The sequence below is a fragment of the Lichenostomus cassidix genome, chromosome 6 (genome assembly GCF_008360975.1).
Source record: "Lichenostomus cassidix isolate B80296 chromosome 6, HeHo_3.0, whole genome shotgun sequence".
NCBI classification, from domain to species: Eukaryota; Metazoa; Chordata; class Aves; order Passeriformes; family Meliphagidae; genus Lichenostomus; species Lichenostomus cassidix.
In genome coordinates this window covers 8,881,740-8,893,556 of record NC_139487.1, presented here as the reverse complement: position 1 = coordinate 8,893,556, position 11,817 = coordinate 8,881,740, and positions in this window count along the sequence as shown.

Below are 11,817 nucleotides of genomic sequence, written 5' to 3'. Positions count from 1 at the left end.
AGCCTCCTTAATTGTTAAAACAGTTCAGTGACGCATCTATGCCTTTTATACAAATGTGTTAACACAGTAAAAATGACTTATAATATCCTGGCACCAGATTTTACTACTGTCAGGGCAACTATGTAGGCTGAAGGGTTAGAGTTTATTTCATGTTTATCATTCAACAGCCTATTGCATTTGAGTAGATTTCCCAAGACCAATAAGAAAAGGGCTTCTTATATTGTACCTAGAAGTGATTAAACTCCAGCTTTGTGTGGTAATGACCTTTAGCTCCACTCTTTCACAGCTCAGACTGGTTGCACAACCTCAGCAAGAATCACTTTAAAGCAGCATTCAGGGCTATCCCACGTTTTATGTTCATTGGCAAGTATCTAAAATATACCTCTGAATCCTGCTTTCAGTAATGCAGCTAGAACAAGGCTGGAATAAACACTCTTCTAAATTTCTTTTGCTCCTTTTTGGTCCTTTCTTCATCATTCAAGAGTCGAGTGAATTACACAAGGGACAAATGATTACATATGAAATATGTATTAATCTGAATAGTGATATTTTAAATCAGCACAGAAAATGGATCTAAACAGAGGAGGGAAACTATTGAACTTTCTGTCACCTGTAAAAACTAGCAAAGGAAAAATCGTATTCTCACCATCTTGAAAGACATGCATGTAGACACTTTAGTCAAAAAAGTAATACTTTGAATAAATATTTTGAGCCATAATCTGCTAAGAGACTTCAAAAATGACTAGTCTGATACAATTTGTGGAGCCCCTGCTAACCTGCAGAGAATTCATCATAGCCCCTGTTAACCTGCAAAGAATTCATCATTTTCTTCATAATTAAGTATTTAGGGGGAAAAATTACCACTTTCATTAACTGAAACAATATTTTTCCAATCTTATTTAAAAAAACCTATATCTGTGGGTCTGCACTGAGCTTTTTTTCAGAACTGGGACATCGGTTATGTTTGCACAGCTGATCTAGGTTATTTTATGTCCCTGGTTGTGTGCTTTGGTCACTGAGATCACAAACTACAGCATCACTCATTTGGAAACAAGAAGGAACTCAGATGATGTACACAGACAAGCCTGAGCTACAGAACATAGCCTGTTGTCTTTCAGAACTTGTGAATGTGTTTTCTCACACCTGCTTTCAAAACCAGCTGAAAAAAAGGTTACCTACCATTAGCTGTTCAGCAGGATTTCTGACCAAGAGCTGTCCCTGCTGGACTCAAGGATGACACACTCAGTGCTCCAAGTGGGTCATGTCTCCCAGAACAGTTTTTAACACTGAACTAATCAATAGTTTTCATTCATCAGGAAGAAACTATATAGGTGAAAGGTGGCAGAACACCACAGCTTGGATTAATTTGCTGCTCAAACGAGGTAAAATGCCATGTACTTTATGTACCAGAGAGAAAGGGTGGAGAAGGAAAAGCAGTTACAGCTTTACCCACACAGCTAGCTTAGGTAATTGGCTTTGTTCCCTTCTCAAGTGACTGCTGTGCCTCCCCACCTTCCTCCCCCACCCCCAATCGGTTTATAAAACACATCAAGGAGCCAAAACCACAGATGGTGTCAGTCACTCCAGCTCTTTTGAGGTGATGATGCAATACTCAGGCTGAACGGGGACCTGCCCAGCTACTAATTATTGGTATCTGTTGCATACCTTGTAACAGCCTTGAATCAACTGCTTTGTTTCCCACATGCAAGATGCACCACAGACAGAAGCCAGGAGACTTCCACATTGGTATCATCTCTTTGCACCAAGCTTGGAAAACCCTCCCATTCACTTTCTTTCACCCTCCTTAAAGTGACATTTTCTAAAAGCCAAGAGGAGGTTGCAACCAGAAGGTCTAGGATGCTGATTTGTTTTGGCACAAATCAGCATCCTGGTTGTGCTTCCTGGTTGTGCTTCCACTTTTATTCATATCCACTGATACAGGCAGGTTCCCTTACTCCAATTAAGAATACTTAAGGTCTTAAGGGAAAAGTGTTAGTATTAGTTTACTCTTCAAATATCATGCAAGAGTCAAATTCCAGCACCAGACAAACCAGACCTAGATCGACAAAAGCTTTATTATCCTGACCAGTCACAGAATCACAGAATGTGCTGAGTTAGAAGGGACCCACAAGGATGATTGAGTCCAGCTCCTTACCTGCACAGGACCATTCCCAAAAGTCACAGCATGTGCCCGAGAGCATTGTCCAAACACTCTGAACTATATCAGGATTGGGGCTGTGACTACTTCCCAATGCAGCCTGTTCCAGTGCCCAGGGACCCTCTGGTGAAGAATCTTTTGCAAATATCCAAGCTAAACCTCTCCTGACAGAGATTCAGGCCATTCCCTTGGCTCCTGACATTGGTCACCACAGGAAAGAGATGCCTGCCCCTCCTCTCACCCTCACAAGGAAGTTGTAACTGCAAGGAGCTCTCCCCCTCAGTCTCCTGAAGGCTGAGCAGACAAAGTGCCCTCAGGTGCTCCTCATACAGCTTCCCCTCAAGGCCTTCACCATCTTTGTTGCTCTCCTTTGGATGCTCTCTAATAAGTGCGTGCTGAAAGGACTTTGCTATTTAGCCATATCTCTTGGATCATGAGGAGAAAATGTCTACCAAAGATGATATCCACAGCCTTTGGAAGCAAAGGCAGGAAGATCCACCTGCCAGCCCAGCCTGCACACCTCACCTCACAGCTGTCTTTCCTCAAGCAGCATTCAGCACATCAAGGAGCTCTCTTATTCCCATTTCAGAGATAGAGAATGGCAAAAAAACCCCAACCAACCAACCAACCCAAACCACAGTTGTTTAAATCAACATAAGAAACCTCTGATGAAACAGGCCTGGCCTACTTGGCAGTCGAGCAAGGGCACTACCCTTTGCACAGCTTCAAAAGGGAAGGTGCACCGTGGGGAGACAACCAGCCCCCCAAACATCCCAGCTGTGCTGAGAGCCCTGACCCCAAAGGAGTGGGCTACTTCCCAGACCACTGCAGCTGCAAGGGCAGCCCATGCCTCAGCTGCTGGACATCTTAAGAACAGGAATCTACACAGAGCATCTAGTGAAAAATATCATAATTCATTTGCTTGCTCGAGGTGCAAACTAAGAGGGACCTTTTCTCAGTGGAACAAGACTTATTCAGCTCCCTGTGCACACTCGGAGTAAATGAGAGCCCTATGAAGAACCCGAGGCTGCAGCTTTCACAGGGCTGGGGTTGGTTTTCACAATGCGCTGCTCTCTTCTAACACTGTTGTGCAAGACTTGTGTGTTTAACATTTCTAACCAGCCAAAATTGCTCTTTATATTTGATCAGGAATAATTTTTTTTTTACCTTTGAACCTGTTGCAAGGCAGGTTCAAAGGTTACCTGGGTGCAGTGTCACCTGTTTATTAAAGCCACACTCTGATGATTCGGGGCTTAGTCCTGCCACAGGAGCTGGGGAAGCACCACGGGAGCTGGGGAAGAACCAACCCTTGAACACCCCTTGGGAGTTGTAAAGCAGCAAAGGAAGCAAGTGGCACCAGCCCCTCCACCCTCCTCCAGCACTGAAGAAGGTAAGCAAACCCCTCCTGATCAGAGCGCAGGTTTCCCAAGCACCAGGCTTCCTGCTCCTGCAGAAAAGTACTGCAAGTGGGCTAATAACCTCAATTTGCTGCAATACCTGGATCCAATGCACCCTTCTTATCACCCTGGGTGCTGTTAAAGGCAACAGCTGCCTGACTGGCTGCATGTTATTAAAGAAGCAAGTCTGGGCTCAGGGGTGGCATGCAGAAAATCACAGCTTGAGCGAGAGCAGCCACCTGAACACTGCCTGTTGCTATAGACTGGCTGGAAGTGCAAACCTACCCACAGCCCAGGCTGAAGCCATTTTCTTATCAGTTTGTTAGTTATGCTTATTTAAAGATGCAATGTGCGGAGTAACAGTGCCAGGCTCCCATTCAGACTAATGTTTAAAACAGGTTCCAAAAACATAAGAATATTTGTTTTCACAGCATCACAGGCAGTAAAAGGTTGTAATATGCTAGATCATTTATATGCACAAGCTTATTGGCAACATTTACTACAACAGGACCTAGCTTAATCCCTGTCTAAGAACACAGAAGCTGTCTATAATGCCTTTTGCAATAGTTTAAAAGCACAGATCATAGGGTATGGCACACCAGACAGTTGCATTGCCTTGGTACAACTGCTTGTTCTAGCTATAGAGATGGAGTCTTCTCCAAGCTCTTGCTTGTGTACAGAGCTGCAGCTGTAACAAAGGAGAGGATGGTGGAGACAAAGATTAACCTGAAATCAAGCTGCAAGCAAGACAACTGGCAAAAAAAGCATGTTGCTCTTCCAAGTCCTAAGCGCATCATGCAATCCATACCTCCTTTCCTGAGGAACCCACTTGTGCTCTGAGAAGATCATTTATGTGCCAGTGGGGTTACTTTGCTTTACAAAGCCAGACACAGCCCTCAAAGAGCAGAGCAATTAAGAATTAATATTTTTATAGCCTTGAGAAAACAAACTGGAATTCAAAAATCATTCAAATAAAGTGAGTTCAAACTTCCCACGACTCACAAAATTTAAATTCAGGTTTTGAAGGGACAACAGAGAAAACCATACATGGAGCCAATGCTTCCCCGTAATTTCTTTACATTCTCTGATATTTGCTATATGTAGAAAGATTGTTTTGGATTGCAAAAGCTCATGTTTTGCCATGACCTTAAGGTTTGTTACAAAAGCTCATGTGATTCATCCTCTATGCAAAAATTTTTGGGGGTGACAACAGAAAGGAAACAAATTGAACTTTATACACATAAGCTACCTAGTGCTCATCTTAATTTGCTAATGGGTATGAGGGATGCAAGTGTACATTTTATATACATGTACAAAGAGAAACAAAGGCTGAGATTCATAACTCTGCTTTATTTTTTGACAGAAAATTACGAGCAACAAAAAGATCTGTGTCTTTCAAAAATCTGGAGTTCATTCAGATAATTTATGAAAAATTAAAAGCCTCAACACTTGCGTGTCACTTGTTATGTGTTTCAGGGAAAGAGTGCCAGCTCTTTCCCTGAAATAGAGGTAATGGACCTTAATATCAATGAGCATTGAAGAGATCATTGAGAAGAAGCTTTCCTACATGCATCCCTTAATCCAGTTTCTGTTGGAGCTGTGAGACCCACTGAGTCCAGGCAACACAGTGTAGCCTTACCAGCTCGTGGAGCTCTGCATCACATTCTGGGCTCCTGGCACTGTGCTGTGGTCATGTTCTCTCACCCTGCAGCAAAGCCAATGCACCTCAGATGCACAGCACTGCTACCCAACAGCTGACCAGTGACAGGGCAAACTCACTGCTTTTGCTCTTCCTCCTGGGAAAATAGAAGCCTGAGGCCAGATCGCTGAAGGGGGAAAATCCTCAGAGAGGCACACAGAGCAGGTGATAATGGAACTGGCTGGGCTGGGAGCCTGGCCTTGTCTCCTTTCTCTAAGCACAAATGCACCCTGCCTAGCATTATTAAAGTTGAAGCTCATAGCTCCTCTTAAATGCCATAGGAACAGGTCTGGGAAGGCAAAGCCAAAGGCAGAGGAGTTTCATAAAGAAAAAGATTTTTCTTTTTCATCCTCACCTTACAGGAAAACCGGTGAATCAACCCTCAGTTTCCCTAAAATATACCTACATTGCTAAATAATGCCACAACTACATTTAAGTTAGCTTTACCTGAATAGTATAAAGTTTACAGCAGCAATAAAAACTTAATTGCAATTATTAGTGGCTACATGTTTTAGCAAGGCAAGGTCCAGTACAGGTTGTATTTTGGATACAAGTAAATGCTATATTAATTCCATCTCAGCATTATGGGGTTTGTCTAGCGAAGTAGATATTCTGAAATCATGCAGTGTAGAAAAACTTTCAGATGGGGAAACTCCTAAGTGGGGAAAACAATTCTAAAATCTGAGGTTAAGGCACTAAATAAGAGAGACAGGTGAAATTATTGTCTTCCACCCCTCCAAACCCACTGCAAAATTGCAGTTATATTAGAGAAGCATTGAAGAGAAAAAGGGAAACTGCAACAGCTATAAACTTTTAAAGAAATGAAACTGTGAAATCATAAAGAAAATCCCTGTCATAGCAGGAAACAAAACTTAAGCTTGAAATATGATTCACCTTGTACAAATAATTGCACCTATGTAAGTCTGTAACATAGCTGAAGGAACTAGGTAGATTTTGGAGAAAAAAGGAAAAGGGGGGGGAAAAAACCCAACAACAGCAACAAGAAATTCAGCACCAAAACCGAATAAACCAAAATCAGAAGCAGAAAACCAACCTGCCAGTAAGTCCATTGCAGCAGTATATAAGAAATACTGTACTGACAGCATTTTGTTCGTATTACAGGCTACAAAGCTCTGCTCACCTTAACATAACTGCAGCTATAGAGAGAAAATTGCTATTGTTGAGAATACAGCTTTATACAAAGAGAAGATAATAGCAAACAGATTAGAAAAAAATAAATTATAATTACAATTTCAAAATATTTTGGTTTACTTTCACTTAGATCTACTTCAGGCTGTTTTCATTAACAAACAAAAAAGCTCAATGACTTCCTCTTGTGTGGGTGGGTTGTTGGGTTTTTTTTGTTGGCTTTTTTTTTTCAGTCACTCCAGTTCCTCCATGCAAGTTCCTCCCCTTTAAAGGTCCTGTCCCAGCGTGCTTTTCTGCTTGCTGACTTTTTCAAACTGGGGAGAGGGAACTGGCTGTAGTTTTTACATGAGTGTTACCCAAGTGGTGTTGGTTTGGTACAGTGCTGCTAAGGCTCCTTTTTATTTAAAGAGGAGAGGTTGACTTCCTACCCTGTATTCAAAATGCTATGTGTCTTTACTCACCAGTTCTCACCTCTATATGTGCTCTGCTGTATTTTCTGTGTAAGTAATGAAGTTATACTTTATTTGTTTTATTGCTCATGAGTTTGTTGTTACTCACATGGGCTTTACTAAATCCAATGTGCAAGTGCAGTGATTAGATGCAGGGTTCAAGATAATGAGTTTTTCACGAGCTTGCTAGGAAATCTCTGGTAGTGTGCTATCAGTTCAATGTGAACCTTGGGCTGAGTTAAGTTCAGATATGTGTTTGTTCTTGGTTCTTCATAATAGAAGTGCTGTGATAATGGAAGTAATGGACCTTAATATCTAGAAACCTTTAGTGCTACCTTTTCTCTGTGTGGCTAAGGTGCCTAATGATAATATTCTAGTTTTCTTAGGAGTTCCATGTGAATTTTCAAATTATGTTTTAGTCCCTGCTCTTTTAACCATGCCCTATCACTAGAGAAAACTTTCTATTAAGATAGTTTTGATGCATGAATGTTTTGCAAGAAGCAAACCTGTATTATCTAACCAGATGAACAGTAACAGAACCTGCTACGCTGACTATATTTCAATTTCTTAAAAACTTCAAAGGGTCAGTTCAACATATTTCTGAGTAGGTAGTTCCAAGGAGAAAATCTGATATAAAGACAGTATGAAAGCTTGGCTTTTCAGTTTATCTGAGAAAACAACCTTTAGTGCTAAGTAGTGTCATGGTGTTGCCCTCCTGATGGAGGGACAGCAATATCCAACATAGTAAAATTCCTTATAAAAAAATATGAGCTTTCTATTTAAACAAACTGAAAGCTCAAATTCTGTCGATTTCATGAGCAAGGCTCATAAACCACAGCACTCTGCTTCCTGAAAGTAAGCTACTGAGCCTCAGTTTCCCACCCTCTAGCAGAGTGTTTCTCAGCTAAGATCAAAGGGTGCTTGAACTGTTTGGCTCTGACTCGCTGAAGAGGTACTCTAAAAGCAAAGCCTCACTAAAGAGGATCCTGGGCTTAATGCAGGTTACTGAGCATTTTGCTTTGTGGTTTTTGCTTGGCTCTGCTCAGCAGTCACTGCCGAGCTTTTGTGCTTTGGCTTCTCTCTGGGTGCTAAAAGTTAGGTGTTCCTAAACCCTTCAGAACACCAGACTTCAGCTGCATCAAGGAGGAATACAGGATATAAAGTTTCCAAGGAGCAAGAACTGGCACAGTGGCTCACATCTGCAGGACGACACCAGGCAAGAGCTGCACTGCATAAGCAAATGGAAAGAGTGAGCTACTGATGGTGAAGTAACTAATTAGTCTAGGTGGCTTTACTCCACTCTTCCTGCTTGTAAACAGGCAACGTTACCTTACTGATGCTGAGAAAGAATATGTCATTATCACAACAAAAGCTCAGGCAAATGTGATACAAAGTACATAATTCTAGAAGACCTTCTCCCAGGCAGTGTATGACTGCTGCTCCCAAAACTGTGCAAGTATCACAGGTTGCTTTGTTGTGCATAAAGAGCTCTTGCAATGGAGATGACACTGATTTTTCTTCATGTTTGTGTACTCAAAAGTACAAAGATCAGCCACTTTCCAGTGAAGAGAACCTCCTGACGTGGAGAGCATGGAGAATAACTTTAATTCCTTCTTGGCAGTGAAGGAATAGCTGTAAAGAGGGAGGTACAGTAGAAATGAGAATGTGTACTCCTGAACTCAAGGCTGTAAATGGTATCACTGTAATCTCTTCTGATAAAAAACTAAGCCTTTGACTCTGGAGCTTAGTGCATCTTATCCCTGACCATTGATCAGGGCAGACAACCTAAGTACACTTTCAACTGTCCAGCATCTTCTTGCGCAAGAGGCTTAACAGGTAGTTTGAGACATCCTGTGCATTTTGTATCCCTGGCAGCTGAGCTCTTCAGAACTCAGGGGCTTCAAACACTCCCCATCTGACCCCTCTGATGTTTAAAAAAGCAACTGTTGCTCAGACTTGCTGTGCAGTGGAAGCTGGTGTCTTGTCAAAAATGCTCTGATTTTGTCTTGTTCTGCATTGAGTTTTCACTAAGTTGATACAGATCAGGTACTGTGTATGCACAGGGCACTTGGGTTTATGGGCTAAACTCTGGTTGTAGCTGTTCCACAGGACAGATCTAGGCTGCAGCTTTCTCTTACCATGGACTGGAAGATCTATCAAGTACAGACTCCTGTCCTCTCTCTGGCTATTCTGCTTTGAGGGCAGCAGGATTAAGTGGCTTTTGGAGGATACCAGAGGTCATAAATTAGCAGTTACTTGGATGGACAAATAGTTACAGTAGAAGCTCTAGGCATAGGAAACAACTGTCCTAATTCTGGCAATTGAGACAAATTTGCTGACAAATCTCCTGTCACAGCTTGAATAACACACCCTAAGTGCTTTGATAGAAGTGACGAAAGTCCATTTGTGGGAACATGGTTGGAAAGTAAAACCAAAACATTGTCACTAGTCTATTAATAAAGTAAGGGAGTTGAAAACAGTTTTTCAGATATGAAAAGCATTTTGTTTTGTATTTGTACCTAGATCTGGTTTTCTTTTGCTTCTGTGGGGTTTTTTTGACACAATACTAACCTCTCTATCTTTAAAGGATGTATATGCATAGTCCTGCATATGTAGTCTCATTCAGTGCTGTGAGTGAGCTAATGAAGACAGTTAATAAAAACACCCACCAAACCCTAGAAGCAAATGAACATATAATACTTCCCAGGCTTTAGAGAAACTTGTCAACAGGTCTTTCTTTAAATTAAAAATTCATTCAAATATAACTGAAAATCACCCTTGATTAGCTAGAGGGATGCTGGGTGAGCAACACTGGGATTAGACTACTGCTTGATCTTCCTTTCTCTCTATGCAAGAGACTTGTGGAATCAATTCAGAACCTGAAGGCAAAAGCTTTGCTGCATTTAATGATCCTTTCTTGATTAGGTCTTGTCTCTGGACTTTAAGTTCTTTGCTCCAAGCAAAAAAATCATATCCTTCAGGGCTTGATGTTCAGGCATCCTAGATGTCTTGGTACAAACTGCTTTGCATGTGAGTCAGTTAGAACATGAAAATACCCAAATGAAAAAATTTTCACAGACTTGTTTACTGTTGCATGGAGCATTTGGAGTTACTGGGTTCTCTGATCCTTACCACAAAAAGGTCAGAGAAGTATCTTCAGTAAATTTTCTGTCAAATAAGTTCATGTAACAGACCACAGCTATTTGTGACAACTGCTCTGATCTTTCTGACTAGGCAATGTTAATGCTAAACCACATAAATAATTTATAGTAGAGGACTTGGTGCTATAGATATAATCCCCAGCTGTGTTTCTTACCTCTAGCATGACAATATAAAGACAACCAATCATTCATGGTTTCTAGGAAATTATCTTAAAATTACTATTAAAATGAACAGATGAGAGCACACCAGATCAGAGCACAGGGGCAGCTGTACAGTCCTGTGGTCTCTCTGGCTACCTGCATATAGCTCTATTCTCTCACTGCTGATTGAAAAATTTCATGTCCAGGGAAGAATCGTGTGACATGCACTGTGTGAAAACTGCTTTTGGCAGTCTGGGGATTGGAAAAGACTGGAAAAGAGCCCAAACGAATTGCTACTAATCAATATCAAGGGGAGTTTTAACATGAGTGTTCTGGCATCCCTCTAAAAAGATGTGAGAATAGATATATCAAAGTCTAGAAAGCTTCCAATGTAGAAATGTGATTTACTCTGTCACATGAATTTAGTGGTGGGCTCTGAGCTAAAGGAATAAAGTTTATATATCCAACTCTTCATGATTGGCAATGGAGATGACTCTACCAAACAGCCCCAGTGCTCATGCTATAAAAAAGTGTCTTGCTCATGTTAACGAAAGAGGAAGTATAAACCACAAACCAGATGCAGTTTAATCACTACAGAAAGCTGCTTGCTAACTGTTCCACTAATGGACCAAATCTATATATTGTCAAGAATAGCTGATTGCAGATTCCATTTTATTAATAATCTTCAGTCTTCCAAACCGAGAAATGCTAAAACCTAAACTGCTAAGTAGCTTTGCTCAGAATGTAAACTTGATCAGCAGAGCTGTTCTTAGGTTCTGCTTTTTTTTTTTTTTTTTTTAATCTAGGAACAATTGATAAATGCCCAAAGAAAGGGTATGGAGATGGGTGACATGCTGTGCTACAGAAAGGTCTGTGCTCCCACACGGGTTTAATATGCACAAGGACTGTAACTGCCCATCAGTAGAGAGTCCCAAGGGCCATTCCTGCCTTTCTGGAGCTCACTGCACCAGGACTCCTGGTGCTCTTCTTGCACAGGGGTTTAGTTGATAGCTGACATATTATCTACTGACTGGATTCCTTTGATTTTGTAGGAAGAACTTTGAAAGGGTGTTGTTATTCATCTTGCAAAGTGCAATGTGTTGTGTCCTGCATAGATATTTAGACACTAGCAAATGTAAGTTGCTGAGATCTGAGTTGATTCAGACAAAAAGCAGTCACTTTTCTTGGCAGGTCTCTAAGAACATTCTGGAGATAAAAGTACTTGCTTCTAAGGAAGAAATCTCAGGTCTCTTTGTCTCTTGCAAGAAAGTCTGCATTCTCAGATTTTGCTTCCCTGCCCCTGACAGAAGATTCTCTGGGGGATGCAAGCAGCATAATTGCATCTGTATTTCCCAGCTACATTTTCACTGCACACATTGACTTCCAGGTCACCACCTCCTAGTGGAAAGCAACTTTCACAGTTTTGACGTGTGCTGTGTCTCTGGCTGAACACACTGACACTCTCTGAAATATTTGTCTAGCATGAACAGCAAGAGCAGCTGCCAATGAATATACTGCTTGCCCTGCAGATATATATGTAGGTGTATCAAACATAATTTATCAGTACCCTTACTATTTCAGCAAAACCACTACTGAACACTTACAATTCCAAGGAATTCTCTTACTTCCACTATTCATATAATTGATCTGTAGGCATTTTTTT